This window comes from Gorilla gorilla, chromosome 15 (assembly GCF_029281585.2).
Source record: "Gorilla gorilla gorilla isolate KB3781 chromosome 15, NHGRI_mGorGor1-v2.1_pri, whole genome shotgun sequence".
NCBI classification, from domain to species: Eukaryota; Metazoa; Chordata; class Mammalia; order Primates; family Hominidae; genus Gorilla; species Gorilla gorilla.
In genome coordinates, this window is record NC_073239.2 from 128,368,612 (window position 1) to 128,392,408 (window position 23,797).

Genomic DNA, 23,797 nt, shown 5'->3' on the forward strand with positions numbered 1-23,797 from the left:
GTGTAGATATTTCCATGTTTATACAGATAGCGGTGTAGATATTTCCATGTTTATACAGATAGCGTTGTAGATATCTCCATCTTAATACAGATGGCGGTGTACATATTTATATGTTCATACAGATGGCGGTGCAGATATTTCCATGTTCATACGTATGGCGGTGAAGATATTTCCATGTTCATACAGATGGAGGTGTAGAAACTTCCATGTTCATTTTGATAGCGGTGCTGATATTTCCATGTTTATACAGGTAGCGGTGTAGATATTTCCATGTTTATACAGATAGCGGTGTAGATATTTCCATGTTTATACACATAGCGGTGATGATATTTCCATGTTTATACAGATAGCGGTGTAGATATTTCCATGTTTATGCAGATAGTTGTGTAGATATGTCCATCTTAATACAGATGGCGGTGTAGATATTTAAATGTTCATACAGATGGCTGTGTAGACATATCCATGTTCATACAGATGGTGGTGAAGATATTTCCATGTTCATACAGATAGCGGTGTAGATATTTCCATGTTCATACAGATAGCGGTGTAGATATTTCCATGTTCATACAGATTGCTGTGTAGATATATCTATGTTCCTACAGATGGCGGTGAAGATATTTCCATGTTCATACAGATGGCGGTGTAGATATTTCCATGTTCATCCAGATGGCTGTGTAGATATATCCATGTTCATACAGATAGCGGTGTAGATATTTCCATCTTCATTCAGATAGCGGTGCAGATATTTCCATGTTCATCCAGATGGCTGTGCAGATATATCCATGTTCATACAGATGGCGGTGAAGATATTTCCATGTTCATACAGATAGCGGTGTAGATATTTCCATGTTCATACAGATAGCGGTGTAGATATTTCCATGTTCATAAAGATAGTGGTGTAGATATTTCCGTGTTTATACAGATAGCGCTGAAAATTTATGCATGTTTACACAGATAGCGGTGTAGATATTTCTATGTTCATCCAGATGGCTGTGTAGATATATCCATGTTCATACAGATGGCGGTGAAGATATTTCCATGTTCATACAGATAGCGGTGTAGATATTTCCATGTTCATACAGATAGTGGTGTAGATATTTCCATGTTCATACAGATAGCGGTGCATGTATTTCCATGTTCATACAGATAGCGGTGTAGATATTTCCGTGTTCATCCATATGTCTGTGTAGATATTTCCATGTTCATACAGATAGCGGTGTAGATATATCCATGTTCATACAGATAGCGGTGTAGATATTTCCATGTTCATCCAGATGGCTGTGTAGACATATCCATGTTCATACAGATGGCGGTGAAGTTATTTCCATGTTTATACAGATAGCGGTGTAGATATTTCCATGTTCATACAGATAGACGTGTAGATATTGCCATGTTCATACCGATAGCGGTGCTGATACTTCCATGTTTATACAGGTAGCGGTGTACATATTTCCGTGTTTATACAGATAGCGGTGTAGATATTTCCATGTTCATACAGATAGCGGTGTAGATATTTCCATGTTTATACAGATAAGGGTGTAGATATCTCCTTCTTAATTCTTATGGCGGTGTAGATATTTCCATGTTCATACAGATGGCGGTGTAGATATTTCCATGTTTATAGAGATAGCGGTGTAGTTATTTCCATGTGCATAGAGATAGCTGTGTAGATATTTCCATTTATATGCAGATAGTTGTGTAGATATTTCCTTTTTCATGCAGATAGCGGTGTAGATATTTCCATGTTCAAACAGATAGCGGTGTAGATATTTCCATGTTCATACAGATAGCGGTGTAGATATTTCCATGTTTATACAGATAGCGGTGAAGATGTATGCATGTTTACACAGATAGCGGTGAAGATATTTCCATGTTCATACAGATAGCTGTGTAGATATTTCCATGTTCATACAGATAGCGGTGTAGATATTTCCATGTTCATACAGATAGCGGTGCATGTATTTCCATGTTCATACAGATAGCGGTGTAGATATTTCCGTGTTCATCCAGATGTCTGTGTAGATATTTCCATGTTCATACAGATAGCGGTGTAGATATTTCCATGTTCATACAGATAGCGGTGTAGATATTTCCATGTTCATCCAGATGGCTGTGTAGACATATCCATGTTCATACAGATGGCGGTGAAGATATTTCCATGTTCATACAGATGGCTGTGTAGATATATCCATGTTCATACAGATGGCGGTGACGATATTTCCATGTTCATACAGACGGCGGTGTAGATATTTCCATGTTTATACAAATAGCGGTGTAGATATTTCCAGGTTTATACAGCTAGCGGTGTAGATATTTCCATGTTTATGCAGATAGTTGTGTAGATATCTCCATCTTAATACAGATGGCGGTGTAGATATTTAAATGTTCATACAGATGGCTGTGTAGACATATCCATGTTCATACAGATGGCGGTGAAGTTATTTCCATGTTCATACAGATAGCGGTGTAGATATTTCCATGTTCATACAGATAGCGGTGTAGATATTTCCATGTTCATACAGATGGCTGTGTAGATATATCCATGTTCCTACAGATGGCGGTGAAGATATTTCCATGTTCATACAGATGGCGGTGTAGATATTTCCATGTTCATCCAGATGGCTGTGTAGATATATCCATGTTCATACAGATAGCGGTGTAGATATTTCCATCTTCATACAGATAGCGGTGCAGATATTTCCAAGTTCATCCAGATGGCTGTGTAGATATATCCATGTTCATACAGATGGCGGTGAAGATATTTCCATGTTCATACAGATAGCGGTGTAGATATTTCCATGTTCATACAGATAGCGTTGTAGATATTTCCATGTTCATAAAGACAGCTGTGTAGATATTTCCATGTTTATACAGATAGCGGTGAAAAGTTATGCATGTTTACACAGATAGCGGTGTAGATATTTCCATGTTCATCCAGATGGCTGTGTAGATATATCCATGTTCATACAGATGGCGGTGAAGATATTTCCATGTTCATACAGATAGCGGTGTAGATATTTCCATGTTCATACAGATAGCGGTGCATGTATTTCCATGTTCATACAGATAGCGGTGTAGATATTTCCGTGTTCATCCAGATGTCTGTGTAGATATTTCCATGTTCATACAGATAGCGGTGTAGATTTTTCCATGTTCATACAGATAGCGGTGTAGATATTTCCATGTTCATCCAGATGGCTGTGTAGACATATCCATGTTCATACAGATGGCGGTGAAGATATTTCCATGTTCATACAGATGGCTGTGTAGATATATCCATGTTCATACAGATGGCGGTGACGATATTTCCATGTTCATTCAGACGGCGGTGTAGATATTTCCATGTTCATACAGATAGCGGTGCTGATATTTCCATGTTTATACAGGTAGCGGTGTACATATTTCCGTGTTTATACAGAGAGCGGTGTAGATATTTCCATGTTCATACAGATAGCGGTGTATATATTTCCATGTTTATACAGATAGCGGTGTATATATCTCCTTCTTAATACAGATGGCGGTGTAGATATTTCCATGTTCATACAGATGGCGGTGTAGATATTTCCATGTTTATAGAGATAGCGGTGTAGCTATTTCCATGTACAAAGAGATAGCTGTGTAGATATTTCCATTTATTTGCAGATAGTTGTGTATATATTTCCATTTTCATGCAGATAGCGGTGTAGATATTTCCATGTTCATACAGATAGCGGTGTAGATATTTCCATGTTCATACAGATGGGGGTGTAGATATTTCCATGTTCATCCAGAAGGCTGTGTAGATATATCCATGTTCATACAGATAGCGGTGTAGATATTTCCATCTTCATACAGATAGCGGTGCAGATATTTCCATGTTCATCCAGATGGCTGTGTAGATATATCCATGTTCATATAGATTGCGGTGAAGATATTTCCATGTTCATACAGATAGCGGTGTAGATATTTCCATGTTCATACAGATAGCGGTGTAGATATTTCCATGTTCATACAGATAGCGGTGCATATATTTCCATGTTCATACAGATAGCGGTGTAGATATTTCCGTGTTCATCCAGATGTCTGTGTAGATATTTCCATGTTCATACAGATAGCGGTGTAGATATTTCCATGTTCATACAGATAGCGGTGTAGATATTTCCATGTTCATCCAGATGGCTGTGTAGACATATCCATGTTCATACAGATGGCGGTACAGATATTTCCATGTTCATACAGATGGCTGTGTAGATATATCCATGTTCCTACAGATGGCGGTGAAGATATTTCCATGTTCATACAGATGGCGGTGTAGATATTTCCATGTTCATCCAGATGGCTGTGTAGATATATCCATGTTCATACAGATAGCGGTGTAGATATTTCCATCTTCATACAGATAGCGGTGCAGATATTTCCAAGTTCATCCAGATGGCTGTGTAGATATATCCATGTTCATACAGATGGCGGTGAAGATATTTCCATGTTCATACAGATAGCGGTGTAGATATTTCCATGTTCATACAGATAGCGTTGTAGATATTTCCATGTTCATAAAGACAGCTGTGTAGATATTTCCTTGTTTATACAGATAGCGGTGAAAAGTTATGCATGTTTACACAGATAGCGGTGTAGATATTTCCATGTTCATCCAGATGGCTGTGTAGATATATCCATGTTCATACAGATGGCGGTGAAGATATTTCCATGTTCATACAGATAGCGGTGTAGATATTTCCATGTTCATACAGATAGCGGTGCATGTATTTCCATGTTCATACAGATAGCGGTGTAGATATTTCCGTGTTCATCCAGATGTCTGTGTAGATATTTCCATGTTCATACAGATAGCGGTGTAGATTTTTCCATGTTCATACAGATAGCGGTGTAGATATTTCCATGTTCATCCAGATGGCTGTGTAGACATATCCATGTTCATACAGATGGCGGTGAAGATATTTCCATGTTCATACAGATGGCTGTGTAGATATATCCATGTTCATACAGATGGCGGTGACGATATTTCCATGTTCATTCAGACGGCGGTGTAGATATTTCCATGTTCATACAGATAGCGGTGCTGATATTTCCATGTTTATACAGGTAGCGGTGTACATATTTCCGTGTTTATACAGAGAGCGGTGTAGATATTTCCATGTTCATACAGATAGCGGTGTATATATTTCCATGTTTATACAGATAGCGGTGTATATATCTCCTTCTTAATACAGATGGCGGTGTAGATATTTCCATGTTCATACAGATGGCGGTGTAGATATTTCCATGTTTATAGAGATAGCGGTGTAGCTATTTCCATGTACAAAGAGATAGCTGTGTAGATATTTCCATTTATTTGCAGATAGTTGTGTATATATTTCCATTTTCATGCAGATAGCGGTGTAGATATTTCCATGTTCATACAGATAGCGGTGTAGATATTTCCATGTTCATACAGATGGGGGTGTAGATATTTCCATGTTCATCCAGAAGGCTGTGTAGATATATCCATGTTCATACAGATAGCGGTGTAGATATTTCCATCTTCATACAGATAGCGGTGCAGATATTTCCATGTTCATCCAGATGGCTGTGTAGATATATCCATGTTCATATAGATTGCGGTGAAGATATTTCCATGTTCATACAGATAGCGGTGTAGATATTTCCATGTTCATACAGATAGCGGTGTAGATATTTCCATGTTCATACAGATAGCGGTGCATATATTTCCATGTTCATACAGATAGCGGTGTAGATATTTCCGTGTTCATCCAGATGTCTGTGTAGATATTTCCATGTTCATACAGATAGCGGTGTAGATATTTCCATGTTCATACAGATAGCGGTGTAGATATTTCCATGTTCATCCAGATGGCTGTGTAGACATATCCATGTTCATACAGATGGCGGTACAGATATTTCCATGTTCATACAGATGGCGGTGTTGATATTTCCATGTTCATACAGATAGCCATGTAGATATTGCCATATTCATACCGATAGCGGTGCTGATACTTCCATGTTTATACAGGTAGCGGTGTACATATTTCCGTGTTTATACAGAGAGCGGTGTAGATATTTCCATGTTCATGCAGATAGCGGTGTATATATTTCCATGTTTATACAGATAGCGGTGTAGATATCTCCTTCTTAATACAGATGGCAGTGTAGATATTTCCATGTTCATACAGATGGCGGTGTAGATATTTCCATGTTTATAGAGATAGCGGTGTAGCTATTTCCATGAGCAAAGAGATAGCTGTGTAGATATTTCCATTTATAAGCAGATAGTTGTGTATATATTTCCATTTTCATGCAGATAGCGGTGTAGGTATTTCCATGTTCAAACAGATAGCGGTGTAGATATTTCCATGTTCATAGAGATAGCGGTGTAGATATTTCCATGTTTATACAGATAGCGGTGTAGATATTTCCATGTTCATACAGATAGACATGTAGATATTGCCATGTTCATACCGATAGCGGTGCTGATACTTCCATGTTTATACAGGTAGCGGTGTACCTATTTCCGTGTTTATACAGATAGCGGTGTAGATATTTCCATGTTCATACAGATAGCGGTGTAGATATTTCCATGTTTATACAGATAGCGGTGTAGATATCTCCTTCTTAATTCTGATGGCGGTGTAGATATTTCCATGTTCATACAGATGGCGGTGTAGATATTTCCATGTTTATAGAGATAGCGGTGTAGTTATTTCCATGTGCAAAGAGATAGCTGTGTAGATATTTCCATTTATATGCAGATAGTTGTGTAGATATTTCCTTTTTCATGCAGATAGCGGTGTAGATATTTCCATGTTCAAACAGATAGCGGTGTAGATATTTCCATGTTCATACAGATAGCGGTGTAGATATTTCCATGTTTGTTCAGATAGCGGTGAAGATGTATGCATGTTTACACAGATAGCGGTGTAGATATTTCCATGTTCATCCAGACGGCTGTGTAGGCATATCCATGTTCATACAGATGGCGGTGAAGATATTTCCATGTTCATACAGATGGCTGTGTAGATATATCCATGTTCATGCAGATGGCGGTGACGATATTTCCATGTTCATACAGACTGCGATGTAGATATTTCCATGTTCTTACAGATAGCGGTGCTGATATTTCCATGTTTATACAGGTAGCGGTGTAGATATTTCCATGTTTATACAGATAGCGGTGTAGATATTTCCATGTTTATACAGATAGCGGTGTAGATATTTCCATGTTTATACAGATAGCGGTGTAGATATCTCCATCTTAATACAGATGGCGGTGTAGATATTTATATGTTCATACAGATGGCGGTGCAGATATTTCCATGTTCATACGGATGGCGGTGAAGATATTTCCATGTTCATACAGATGGCGGTGTAGAAACTTCCATGTTCATACTGATAGCGGTGCTGATATTTCCATGTTTATACAGGTAGCGGTGTAGATATTTCCATGTTTATACAGATAGCGGTGTAGATATTTCCATGTTTATACACATAGCATTGTAGATATTTCCATGTTTATACAGATAGCGGTGTAGATATTTCCATGTTTATGCAGATATTTGTGTAGATATCTCCATCTTAATACAGATGGCTTTGTAGATATTTAAATGTTCATACAGATGGCTGTGTAGACATATCCATGTTCATACAGATGGCGGTGAAGATATTTCCATGTTCATACAGATAGCGGTGTAGATATTTCCATGTTCATACAGATAGCGGTGTATATATTTCCATGTTCATAAAGATAGCGGTGTAGATATTTCCATGTTTATACAGATAGCGGTGAAAATGTATGCATGTTTACACAGATAGCGGTGTAGATATTTCCATGTTCATCCAGATGGCTGTGTAGATATATCCATGTTCATACAGATGGCGGTGAAGATATTTCCATGTTCATACAGATAGCGGTGTAGATATTTCCATGTTCATACAGATAGCGGTGTAGATATTTCCATGTTCATACAGATAGCGGTGCATGTATTTCCATGTTCATACAGATAGCGTTGTAGATATTTCCGTGTTCATCCAGATGTCTGTGTAGATATTTCCATGTTCATACAGATAGCGGTGTAGATATTTCCATGTTCATACAGATAGCGGTGTAGATATTTCCATGTTCATCCAGATGGCTGTGTAGACATATCCATGTTCATACAGATGGCGGTGAAGATATTTCCATGTTCATACAGATGGCTGTGTAGATATATCCATGTTCATACAGATGGCGGTGACGATATTTCCATGTTCATACAGACGGCGGTGTAGATATTTCCATGTTCATACAGATAGCGGTGCTAATATTTCCGTGTTTATACAGATAGCGGTGTAGATATTTCCATGTTCATCCAGATGGCTGTGTAGATATATCCATGTTCATGCAGATGGCGGTGAAGATATTTCCATGTTCATACAGATAGCCGTGTAGATATTTCCATGTTCATACAGATAGCGGTGTAGATATTTCCATGTTCATCCAGATGGCTGTGTAGACATATCCATGTTCATACAGATGGCGGTGAAGATATTTCCATGTTCATACAGATGGCTGTGTAGATATATCCATGTTCATACAGATGGCGGTGACGATATTTCCATGTTCATACAGACGGCGGTGTAGATATTTCCATGTTCATACAGATAGCGGTGCTGATATTTCCATGTTTATACAGGTAGCGGTGTAGATATTTCCATGTTTATACAGATAGCGGTGTAGATATTTCCATGTTTATACAGATAGCGGTGAAGATATTTCCATGTTTATACAGATAGCGGTGAAGATATCTCCATCTTAATACAGATGGCGGTGTAGGTATTTATATGTTCATACAGATGGCGGTGCAGATATTTCCATGTTCATACGGATGGCAGTGAAGATATTTCCATGTTCATAGAGATGGCGGTGTAGAAACTTCCATGTTCATACTGATAGCGGGGTAGATACTTCCATGTTCATAGAGACGGCTGTGTAGATATATCCATGTTCCTACAGATGGCGGTGAAGATATTTCCATGTTCATACAGATGGGGGTGTAGATATTTCCATGTTCATCCAGAAGGCTGTGTAGATATATCCATGTTCATACAGATAGCGGTGTAGATATTTCCATCTTCATACAGATAGCGGTGCAGATATTTCCATGTTCATGCAGATGGCTGTGTAGATATATCCATGTTCATACAGATGGCGGTGAAGATATTTCCATGTTCATACAGATAGCGGTGTAGATATTTCCATGTTCATACAGATAGCGGTGTAGATATTTCCATGTTCATAAAGATAGCGGTGTAGATATTTCCATGTTTATACAGATAGCGGTGAAAATGTATGCATGTTTACACAGATAGCGGTGTAGATATTTCCATGTTCATCCAGATGGCTGTGTAGATATATCCATGTTCATACAGATGGCGGTGAAGATATTTCCATGTTCATACAGATAGCGGTGTAGATATTTCCATGTTCATACAGATGGCGGTGTAGATATTTCCATGTTCATACATATAGTGGTGAATCTATTTCCATGTTCATACAGATAGCGGTGTAGATATTTCCGTGTTCATCCAGATGTCTGTGTAGATATTTCCATGTTCATACAGATAGCGGTGTAGATATTTCCATGTTCATACAGATAGCGGTGTAGATATTTCCATGTTCATCCAGATGGCTGTGTAGACATATCCATGTTCATACAGATGGCGGGGAAGATATTTCCATGTTCATACAGATGGCGGTGTAGATATTTCCATGTTCATACAGATATCCGTGTAGATATTGCCATGTTCATACCGATAGCGGTGCTGATACTTCCATGTTTATACAGGTAGCGGTGTACATATTTCCGTGTTTATACAGAGAGCGGTGTAGATATTTCCATGTTCATACAGATAGCGGTGTATATATTTCCATGTTTATACAGATAGCGGTGTAGATATCTCCTTCTTAATACAGATGGCGGTGTAGATATTTCCATGTTCATACAGATGGCGGTGTAGATATTTCCATCTTTATAGAGATAGCGGTGTAGCTATTTCCATGTGCAAAGAGATAGCTGTGTAGATATTTCCATTTATATGCAGATAGTTGTGTATATATTTCCATTTTCATGCAGATAGCGGTGTAGGTATTTCCATGTTCAAACAGATAGCGGTGTAGATATTTCCATGTTCATACAGATAGCGGTGTAGATATTTCCATGTTCATAAAGATAGCGGTGTAGATATTTCCATGTTTATACAGATAGCGGTGAAAATGTATGCATGTTTACACAGATAGCGGTGTAGATATTTCCATGTTCATCCAGATGGCTGTGTAGATATATCCATGTTCATACAGATGGTGGTGAAGATATTTCCATGTTCATACAGATAGCGGTGTAGATATTTCCATGTTTATACAGATAGCGGTGTAGATATTTCCATGTTCATACAGATAGACATGTAGATATTGCCATGTTCATACCGATAGCGGTGCTGATACTTCCATGTTTATACAGGTAGCGGTGTACCTATTTCCGTGTTTATACAGATAGGGGTGTAGATATTTCCATGTTCATACAGATAGCGGTGCAGATATTTCCATGTTTATACAGATAGCGGTGTAGATATCTCCTTCTTAATTCTGATGGCGGTGTAGATATTTCCATGTTCATACAGATGGCGGAGTAGATATTTCCATGTTTATAGAGATAGTGGTGTAGTTATTTCCATGTGCAAAGAGATAGCTGTGTAGATATTTCCATTTATATGCAGATAGTTGTGTAGATATTTCCTTTTTCATGCAGATAGCGGTGTAGATATTTCCATGTTCAAACAGATAGCGGTGTAGATATTTCCATGTTCATACAGATAGCGGTGTAGATATTTCCATGTTTGTACAGATAGCGGTGAAGATTTATGCATGTTTACACAGATAGCGGTGTAGATATTTCCATGTTCATCCAGACGGCTGTGTAGACATATCCATGTTCATACAGATGGCGGTGAAGATATTTCCATGTTCATACAGATGGCTGTGTAGATATATCCATGTTCATGCAGATGGCGGTGACGATATTTCCATGTTCATACAGACTGCGATGTAGATATTTCCATGTTCTTACAGATAGCGGTGCTGATATTTCCATGTTTATACAGGTAGCGGTGTAGATATTTCCATGTTTATACAGATAGCGGTGTAGATATTTCCATGTTTATACAGATAGCGGTGTAGATATTTCCATGTTTATACAGATAGCGGTGTAGATATCTCCATCTTAATACAGATGGCGGTGTAGATATTTATATGTTCATACAGATGGCGGTGCAGATATTTCCATGTTCATACGGATGGCGGTGAAGATATTTCCATGTTCATACAGATGGCGGTGTAGAAACTTCCATGTTCATACTGATAGCGGTGCTGATATTTCCATGTTTATACAGGTAGCGGTGTAGATATTTCCATGTTTATACAGATAGCGGTGTAGATATTTCCATGTTTATACACATAGCATTGTAGATATTTCCATGTTTATACAGATAGCGGTGTAGATATTTCCATGTTTATGCAGATATTTGTGTAGATATCTCCATCTTAATACAGATGGCTTTGTAGATATTTAAATGTTCATACAGATGGGTGTGTAGACATATCCATGTTCATACAGATGGCGGTGAAGATATTTCCATGTTCATACAGATAGCGGTGTAGATATTTCCATGTTCATACAGATAGCGGTGTATATATTTCCATGTTCATAAAGATAGCGGTGTAGATATTTCCATGTTTATACAGATAGCGGTGAAAATGTATGCATGTTTACACAGATAGCGGTGTAGATATTTCCATGTTCATCCAGATGGCTGTGTAGATATTTCCATGTTCATACAGATAGCGGTGTAGATATTTCCATGTTCATACAGATAGCGGTGCATGTATTTCCATGTTCATACAGATAGCGTTGTAGATATTTCCGTGTTCATCCAGATGTCTGTGTAGATATTTCCATGTTCATACAGATAGCGGTGTAGATATTTCCATGTTCATACAGATAGCGGTGTAGATATTTCCATGTTCATCCAGATGGCTGTGTAGACATATCCATGTTCATAGAGATGGCGGTGAAGATATTTCCATGTTCATACAGATGGCTGTGTAGATATATCCATGTTCATACAGATGGCGGTGACGATATTTCCATGTTCATACAGACGGCGGTGTAGATATTTCCATGTTCATACAGATAGCGGTGCTAATATTTCCGTGTTTATACAGATAGCGGTGTAGATATTTCCATGTTCATCCAGATGGCTGTGTAGATATATCCATGTTCATGCAGATGGCGGTGAAGATATTTCCATGTTCTTACAGATAGCCGTGTAGATATTTCCATGTTCATACAGATAGCGGTGTAGATATTTCCATGTTCATCCTGATGGCTGTGTAGACATATCCATGTTCATACAGATGGCGGTGAAGATATTTCCATGTTCATACAGATGGCTGTGTAGATATATCCATGTTCATACAGATGGCGGTGACGATATTTCCATGTTCATACAGACGGCGGTGTAGATATTTCCATGTTCATACAGATAGCGGTGCTGATATTTCCATGTTTATACAGGTAGCGGTGTAGATATTTCCATGTTTATACAGATAGCGGTGTAGATATTTCCATGTTTATACAGATAGCGGTGAAGATATTTCCATGTTTATACAGATAGCGGTGAAGATATCTCCATCTTAATACAGATGGCGGTGTAGGTATTAATATGTTCATACAGATGGCGGTGCAGATATTTCCATGTTCATACGGATGGCGGTGAAGATATTTCCATGTTCATAGAGATGGCGGTGTAGAAACTTCCATGTTCATACTGATAGCGGTGCTGATATTTCCATGTTTATACAGGTAGCGGTGTAGATATTTCCATGTTTATATAGATAGCGGTGTAGATATTTCCATGTTTACACAGATAGCGGTGTAGATATTTTCATGTTTATGCAGATAGTTGTGTAGATATCTCCATCTTAATACAGATGGCGGTGTAGATATTTAAATGTTCATACAGATGGCTGTGTAGACATATCCATGTTCATACAGATGGCGGTGAAGATATTTCCATGTTCCTACAGATAGCGGTGTAGATATTTCCATGTTCATACAGATAGCGGTGTAGATACTTCCATGTTCATAGAGACGGCTGTGTAGATATATCCATGTTCCTACAGATGGCGGTGAAGATATTTCCATGTTCATGCAGATGGGGGTGTAGATATTTCCATGTTCATCCAGAAGGCTGTGTAGATATATCCATGTTCATACAGATAGCGGTGTAGATATTTCCATCTTCATACAGATAGCGGTGCAGATATTTCCATGTTCATCCAGATGGCTGTGTAGATATATCCATGTTCATACAGATGGCGGTGAAGATATTTCCATGTTCATACAGATAGCGGTGTAGATATTTCCATGTTCATACAGATAGCGGTGTAGATATTTCCATGTTCATAAAGATAGCGGTGTAGATATTTCCATGTTTATACAGATAGCGGTGAAAATGTATGCATGTTTACACAGATAGCGGTGTAGATATTTCCATGTTCATCCAGATGGCTGTGTAGATATATCCATGTTCATACAGATGGCGGTGAAGATATTTCCATGTTCATACAGATAGCGGTGTAGATATTTCCATGTTCATACAGATGGCGGTGTAGATATTTCCATGTTCATACATATAGTGGTGAATCTATTTCCATGTTCATACAGATAGCGGTGTAGATATTTCCGTGTTCATCCAGATGTCTGTGTAGATATTTCCATGTTCATACAGATAGCGGTGTAGATATTTCCATGTTCATACAGATGGCGGTGTAGATATTTCCATGTTCATCCAGATGGCTGTGTAGACATATCCATGTTCATACAGATGGCGGTGAAGATATTTCCATGTTCATACAGATGGCGGTGTAGATATTTCCATGTTCATACAGATATCCGTGTAGATATTGCCATGTTCATACCGATAGCGGTGCTGATACTTCCATGTTTATACAGGTAGCGGTGTACATATTTCCGTGTTTATACAGAGAGCGGTGTAGATATTTCCATGTTCATACAGATAGCGGTGTATATATTTCCATGTTTATACAGATAGCGGTGTAGATATCTCCTTCTTAATACAGATGGCGGTGTAGATATTTCCATGTTCATACAGATGGCAGTGTAGATATTTCCATCTTTATAGAGATAGCGGTGTAGCTATTTCCATGTGCAAAGAGATAGCTGTGTAGATATTTCCATTTATATGCAGATAGTTGTGTATATATTTCCATTTTCATGCAGATAGCGGTGTAGGTATTTCCATGTTCAAACAGATAGCGGTGTAGATATTTCCATGTTCATACAGATAGCGGTGTAGATATTTCCATGTTCATAAAGATAGCGGTGTAGATATTTCCATGTTTATACAGATAGCGGTGAAAATGTATGCATGTTTACACAGATAGCGGTGTAGATATTTCCATGTTCATCCAGATGGCTGTGTAGATATATCCATGTTCATACAGATGGTGGTGAAGATATTTACATGTTCATACAGATAGCGGTGTAGATATTTCCATGTTCATACAGATAGCGGTGTAGATATTTCCATGTTCATACAGATAGCGGTGCATGTATTTCCATGTTCATACAGATAGCGTTGTAGATATTTCCGTGTTCATCCAGATGTCTGTGTAGATATTTCCATGTTCATACAGATAGCGGTGTAGATATTTCCATGTTCATACAGATAGCGGTGTAGATATTTCCATGTTCATCCAGATGGCTGTGTAGACATATCCATGTTCATACAGATGGCGGTGAAGATATTTCCATGTTCATACAGATGGCTGTGTAGATATATCCATGTTCATACAGATGGCGGTGACGATATTTCCATGTTCATACAGACGGCGGTGTAGATATTTCCATGTTCATACAGATAGCGGTGCTAATATTTCCGTGTTTATACAGATAGCGGTGTAGATATTTCCATGTTCATCCAGATGGCTGTGTAGATATATCCATGTTCATGCAGATGGCGGTGAAGATATTTCCATGTTCATACAGATGGCGGTGAAGATATTTCCATGTTCATACATATGGCTGTGTAGATATATCCATGTTCATACAGATGGCGGTGACGATATTTCCATGTTCATACAGACGGCGGTGTAGATATTTCCATGTTCATACAGATAGCGGTGCTGATATTTCCATGTTTATACAGGTAGCGGTGTAGATATTTCCATGTTTATACAGATAGCGGTGTAGATATTTCCATGTTTATACAGATAGCGGTGAAGATATTTCCATGTTTATACAGATAGCGGTGAAGATATCTCCATCTTAATACAGATGGCGGTGTAGGTATTTATATGTTCATACAGATGGCGGTGCAGATATTTCCATGTTCATACGGATGGCGGTGAAGATATTTCCATGTTCATAGAGATGGCGGTGTAGAAACTTCCATGTTCATACTGATAGCGGTGCTGATATTTCCATGTTTATACAGGTAGCGGTGTAGATATTTCCATGTTTATATAGATAGCGGTGTAGATATTTCCATGTTTATACAGGTAGCGGTGTAGATATTTCCATGTTTACACAGATAGCGGTGTAGATATTTCCATGTTTATGCAGATAGTTGTGTAGATATCTCCATCTTAATACAGATGGCGGTGTAGATATTTAAATGTTCATACAGATGGCTGTGTAGACATATCCGTGTTCATACAGATGGCGGTGAAGATATTTCCATGTTCCTACAGATGGCGGTGTAGATATTTCCATGTTCATACAGATAGCGGTGTAGATACTTCCATGTTCATGGAGACGGCTGTGTAGATATATCCATGTTCCTACAGATGGCGGTGAAGATATTTCCATGTTCATACAGATGGGGGTTTAGATATTTCCATGTTCATCCAGAAGGCTGTGTAGATATATCCATGTTCATACAGATAGCGGTGTAGATATTTCCATCTTCATACAGATAGCGGTGCAGATATTTCCATGTTCATCCAGATGGCTGTGTAGATATATCCATGTTCATACAGATGGCGGTGAAGATATTTCCATGTTCATACAGATAGCGGTGTAGATATTTCCATGTTCATACAGATAGCGGTGTAGATATTTCCATGTTCATAAAGATAGCGGTGTAGATATTTCCATGTTTATACAGATAGCGGTGAAAATGTATGCATGTTTACACAGATAGCGGTGTAGATATTTCCATGTTCATCCAGATGGCTGTGTAGATATATCCATGTTCATACAGATGGCGGTGAAGATATTTCCATGTTCATACAGATAGCGGTGTAGATATTTCCATGTTCATACAGATGGCGGTGTAGATATTTCCATGTTCATACATATAGTGGTGAATCTATTTCCATGTTCATACAGATAGCGGTGTAGATATTTCCGTGTTCATCCAGATGTCTGTGTAGATATTTCCATGTTCATACAGATAGCGGTGTAGATATTTCCATGTTCATACAGATAGCGGTGTAGATATTTCCATGTTCATCCAGATGGCTGTGTAGACATATCCATGTTCATACAGATGGCGGTGAAGATATTTCCATGTTCATACAGATGGCGGTGTAGATATTTCCATGTTCATACAGATATCCGTGTAGATATTGCCATGTTCATACCGATAGCGGTGCTGATACTTCCATGTTTATACAGGTAGCGGTGTACATATTTCCGTGTTTATACAGAGAGCGGTGTAGATATTTCCATGTTCATACAGATAGCGGTGTATATATTTCCATGTTTATACAGATAGCGGTGTAGATATCTCCTTCTTAATACAGATGGCGGTGTAGATATTTCCATGTTCATACAGATGGCGGTGTAGATATTTCCATCTTTATAGAGATAGCGGTGTAGCTATTTCCATGTGCAAAGAGATAGCTGTGTAGATATTTCCATTTATATGCAGATAGTTGTGTATATATTTCCATTTTCATGCAGATAGCGGTGTAGGTATTTCCATGTTCAAACAGATAGCGGTGTAGATATTTCCATGTTCATACAGATAGCGGTGTAGATATTTCCATGTTTATACAGATAGCGGTGTAGATATTTCCATGTTCATACAGATAGACGTTTAGATATTGCCATGTTCATACCGATAGCGGTGCTGATACTTCCATGTTTATACAGGTGGCGGTGTACATATTTCCGTGTTTATACAGATAGCGGTGTAGATATTTCCATGTTCATACAGATAGCGGTGCAGATATTTCCATGTTTATACAGATAGCGGTGTAGATATCTCCTTCTTAATTCTGATGGCGGTGTAGATATTTCCATGTTCATACAGATGGCGGTGTAGATATTTCCATGTTTATAGATATAGCGGTGTAGTTATTTCCATGTGCAAAGAGATAGCTGTGTAGATATTTCCATTTATACGCAGATAGTTGTGTAGATATTTCCTTTTTCATGCAGATAGCGGTGTAGATATTTCCATGTACAAACAGATAGCGGTGTAGATATTTCCATGTTCATACAAATAGCGGTGTAGATATTTCCATGTTTATACAGATAGCGGTGAAGATGTATGCATGTTTACACAGATAGCGGTGTAGATATTTCGATGTTCATCCAGACGGCTGTGTAGACATATCCATGTTCATACAGATGGCGGTGAAGATATTTCCATGTTCATACAGATGGCTGTGTAGATATATCCATGTTCATGCAGATGGCGGTGACGATATTTCCATGTTCATACAGACGGCGGTGTAGATATTTCCATGTTCATACAGATAGCGGTGCTGATATTTCCATTTTTATACAGGTAGCGGTGTAGATATTTCCATGTTTATACAGATAGAGGTGTAGATATTTCCATGTTTATACAGATAGCGGTGTAGATATTTCCATGTTTATACAGATAGCGGTGAAGATATCTCCATCTTAATACAGATGGCGGTGTAGATATTTATATGTTCATACAGATGGCGGTGCAGATATTTGCATGTTCATACGGATGGCGGTGAAGATATTTCCATGTTCATACAGATGGCGGTGTAGAAACTTCCATGTTCATACTGATAGCGGTGCTTATATTTCCATGTTTATACAGGTAGCGGTGTAGATATTTCCATGTTTATATAGATAGCGGTGTAGATATTTCCATGTTTATACAGGTAGCGGTGTGGATATTTCCATGTTTACACAGATAGCGGTGTAGATATTTCCATGTTTATGCAGATAGTTGTGTAGATATCTCCATCTTAATACAGATGGCGGTGTAGATATTTAAATGTTCATACAGATGGCTGTGTAGACATATCCATGTTCATACAGATGGCGGTGAAGATATTTCCATGTTCCTACAGATAGAGGTGTAGATATTTCCATGTTCATACAGATAGCGGTGTAGATATTTCTATGTTCATCCAGATGGCTGTGTAGATATATCCATGTTTCTACAGATGGCGGTGAAGATATTTCCATGTTCATACAGATGGGGGTGTAGATATTTCCATGTTCATCCATAAGGCTGTGTAGATATATCCATGTTCATACAGATAGCAGTGTAGATATTTCCATCTTCATACAGATAGCGGTGCAGATATTTCCATGTTCATCCAGATGGCTGTGTAGATATATCCATGTTCATACAGATGGCGGTGAAGATATTTCAATGTTCATACAGATAGCGGTGTAGATATTTCCATGTTCATACAGATAGCGGTGTAGATATTTCCATGTTCATAAAGATAGCGGTGTAGATATTTCCATGTTTATACAGATAGCGGTGAAAATGTATGCATGTTTACACAGATAGCGGTGTAGATATTTCCATGTTCATCCAGATGGCTGTGTAGATATATCCATGTTCATACAGATGGCGGTGAAGATATTTCCATGTTCATACAGATAGCGGTGTAGATATTTCCATGTTCATACAGATAGCGTTGTAGATATTTCCATGTTCATACAGATAGCGGTGCATGTATTTCCATTTTCATACAGATAGCGGTGTAGTTATTTCCGTGTTCATCCAGATGTCTGTGTAGATATTTCCATGTTCATATAGATAGCGGTGTAGATATTTCCATGTTCATACAGATAGCGGTGTAGATATTTCCATGTTCATCCAGATGGCTGTGTTGACATATCCATGTTCATACAGATGGCGGTGAAGATATTTCCATGTTCATACAGATGGCGGTGTAGATATTTCCATGTTCATACAGATATCCGTTTAGATATTGCCATGTTCATACCGATAGCGGTGCTGATACTTCCATGTTTATACAGGTAGCGGTGTACATATTTCCGTGTTTATACAGAGAGCGGTGTAGATATTTCCATGTTCATACAGATAGCGGTGTATATATTTCCATGTTTATACAGATAGCGGTGTAGATATCTCCTTCTTAATACAGATGGCGGTGTAGATATTTCCTTGTTCATACAGATGGCGGTGTAGATATTTCCATCTTTATAGAGATAGCGGTGTAGCTATTTCCATGTGCAAAGAGATAGCTGTGTAGATATTTCCATTTATATGCAGATATTTGTCTATATATTTCCATTTTCATGCAGATAGCGGTGTAGGTATTTCCATGTTCAAACAGATAGCGGTGTAGATATTTCCATGTTCATACAGATAGCGGTGTAGATATTTCCATGTTTATACAGATAGCGGTGTAGATATTTCCATGTTCATACAGATAGACGTTTAGATATTGCCATGTTCATACCGATAGCGGTGCTGATACTTCCATGTTTATACAGGTAGCGGTGTACATATTTCCGTGTTTATACAGATAGCGGTGTAGATATTTCCATGTTCATACAGATAGCGGTGCAGATATTTCCATGTTTATACAGATAGCTGTGTAGATATCTCCTTCTTAATTCTGATGGCGGTGTAGATATCTCCATGTTCATACAGATGGCGTTGTAGATATTTCCATGTTTATAGATATAGCGGTGTAGTTATTTCCATGTGCAAAGAGATAGCTGTGTAGATATTTCCATTTATACGCAGATAGTTGTGTAGATATTTCCTTTTTCATGCAGATAGCGGTGTAGATATTTCCATGTACAAACAGATAGCGGTGTAGATATTTCCATGTTCATACAGATAGCGGTGTAGATATTTCCATGTTTATACAGATAGCGGTGAAGATGTATGCATGTTTACACAGATAGCGGTGTAGATATTTCCATGTTCATCCAGACGACTGTGTAGACATATCCATGTTCATACAGATGGCGGTGAAGATATTTCCATGTTCATACAGATGGCTGTGTAGATATATCCATGTTCATGCAGATGGCGGTGACGATATTTCCATGTTCATACAGACGGCGGTGTAGATATTTCCATGTTCATACAGATAGCGGTGCTGATATTTCCATTTTTATACAGGTAGCGGTGTAGATATTTCCATGTTTAAAGAGATAGCGGTGAAAATGTATGCGTGTTTACACAGATAGCGGTGTAGATATTTCCATGTTCATCCAGATGTCTGTGTAGATATATCCATGTTCATACAGATGGCGGTGAAGATATTTCCATGTTCATGCAGATAGCGGTGTAGATATTTCCATGTTGATACAGATAGCGGTGTAGATATTTCCATGTTTATACAGGTAGCGGTGTAGATATTTCCATGTTTATACAGATAGCGGTGTAGATATTTCCATGTTTATACAGATAACGGTGTAGATATTTCCATGTTTATACAGATAGCGGTGTAGATATCTCCATCTTAATACAGATGGCGGTGTAGATATTTATATGTTCATACAGATGGCGGTGCAGATATTTCCATGTTCATACGGATGGCGGTGAAGATATTTCCATGTTCATACAGATGGCGGTGTAGAAACTTCCATGTACATACTGATAGCGGTGCTGATATTTCCATGTTTATAGAGGTAGCGGTGTAGATATTTCCATGTTTATACAGATAGCGGTGTAGATATTTCCATGTTTATACACATAGCGTTGTAGATATTTCCATGTTTATACAGATAGCGGTGTAGATATTTCCATGTTAATGCAGATAGTTGTGTAGATATCTCCATCTTAATACAGATGGCGGTGTAGATATTTAAATGTTCATACAGATGGCTGAGTAGACATATCCATGTTCTTACAGATGGCGGTGAAGATATTTCCATGTTCATACAGATAGCGGTGTAGATATTTCCATGTTCATACAGATAGCGGTGTAGATAATTCCATGTTCATACAGATGGCTGTGTAGATATATCCATGTTCCTACAGACGGCGCTGAAGATATTTCCATGTTCATACAGATGGCGGTGTAGATATTTCCATGTTCATCCAGATGGCTGTGTAGATATATCCATGTTCATACAGATAGCGGTGTAGATATTTCCATCTTCATACAGATAGCGGTGCAGATATTTCCATGTTCATCCAGATGGCTGTGTAGATATATCCATGTTCATACAGATGGCGGTGAAGATATTTCCATGTTCATACAGATAGCGGTGTAGATATTTCCATGTTCATACAGATAGCGGTGTAGATATTTCCATGTTCATAAAGATAGCGGTGTAGATATTTCCATGTTCATACAGATAGCGGTGCTGATATTTCCATGTTTATACAGGTAGCGGTGTAGATATTTCCATGTTCATACAGATAGCGGTGCATGTATTTCCATGTTCATACAGATAGCGGTGGAGATATTTCCGTGTTCATCCAGATGTCTGTGTAGATATTTCCATGTTCATACAGATAGCGGTGTAGATATTTCCATGTTCATACAGATAGCGGTGTAGATATTTCCATGTTCATCCAGATGGCTGTGTAGACATATCCATGTTCATACAGATGGCGGTGAAGATATTTCCATGTTCATACAGATGGCTGTGTAGATATATCCATGTTCATAGAGATGGCGGTGACGATATTTCCATATTCATACAGACGGCAGTGTAGATATTTCCATGTTCATACAGATAGCGGTGCTGATATTTCCATGTTTATACAGATAGCGGTGTAGATATTTCCATGTTCATCCAGATGGCTGTGTAGATATATCCATGTTCATACAGATGGCGGTGAAGATATTTCTATGTTCATACAGATAGCGGTGTAGATATTTCCATGTTCATACAGATAGCGGTGTAGATATTTCCATGTTCATACAGACAGCGGTGTAGATATTTCCATGTTCATACACATAGCAGTGTAGATATTTCCGTGTTCATCCAGATGTCTGTGTAGATATTTCCATGTTCATACAGATAGCGGTGTAGATATTTCCATGTTCATACAGATAGCGGTGTAGATATTTCCATGTTCATCCAGATGGCTGTGTAGACATATCCATGTTCATACAGATGGCGTTGAAGATATTTCCATGTTCATACAGATGGCTGTGTAGATATATCCATGTTCATACAGATGGCGGTGACGATATTTCCATGTTCATACAGACGGCGGTGTAGATATTTCCATGTTCATACAGATAGCGGTGCTGATATTTCCATGTTTATACAGGTAGCGGTGTAGATATTTCCATGTTTATACAGATAGCGGTGTAGATATTTCCATGTTTATACAGATAGCGGTGTAGATATTTCCATGTTTATACAGATAGCGGTGAAGATATCTCCATCTTAATACAGATGGCGGTGTAGATATTTATATGTTCATACAGATGGCAGTGCAGATATTTCCATGTTCATACGGATGGCGGTGAAGATATTTCCATGTTCATACAGATGGCGGTGTAGAAACTTCCATGTTCATACTGATAGCGGTGCTGATATTTCCATGTTTATACAGGTAGCGGTGTAGATATTTCCATGTTCATACAGATAGCGGTGTAGATATTTCCATGTTTATACAGGTAGCGGTGTAGATATTTCCATGTTTACACAGATAGCGGTGTAGATATTTCCATGTTTATGCAGATATTTGTGTAGATATCTCCATCTTAATACAGATGGCGGTGTAGATATTTAAATGTTCATACAGATGGCTGTGTAGACATATCCATGTTCATACAGATGGCGGTGAAGATATTTCCATGTTCATACAGATAGCAGTGTAGATATTTCCATGTTCATACAGATGGCTGTGTAGACATATCCATGTTCATACAGATGGCGGTGAAGATATTTCCATGTTCATACAGATGGCTGTGTAGATATATCCATGTTCATACAGATGGCGGTGACGATATTTCCATATTCATACAGACGGCAGTGTAGATATTTCCATGTTCATACAGATAGCGGTGCTGATATTTCCATGTTTATACAGATAGCGGTGTAGATATTTCCATGTTCATCCAGATGGCTGTGTAGATATATCCATGTTCATACAGATGGCGGTGAAGATATTTCTATGTTCATACAGATAGCGGTGTAGATATTTCCATGTTCATACAGATAGCGGTGTAGATATTTCCATGTTCATACAGACAGCAGTGTAGATATTTCCATGTTCATACACATAGCAGTGTAGATATTTCCGTGTTCATCCAGATGTCTGTGTAGATATTTCCATGTTCATACAGATAGCGGTGTAGATATTTCCATGTTCATACAGATAGCGGTGTAGATATTTCCATGTTCATCCAGATGGCTGTGTAGACATATCCATGTTCATACAGATGGCGTTGAAGATATTTCCATGTTCATACAGATGGCTGTGTAGATATATCCATGTTCATACAGATGGCGGTGACGATATTTCCATGTTCATACAGACGGCGGTGTAGATATTTCCATGTTCA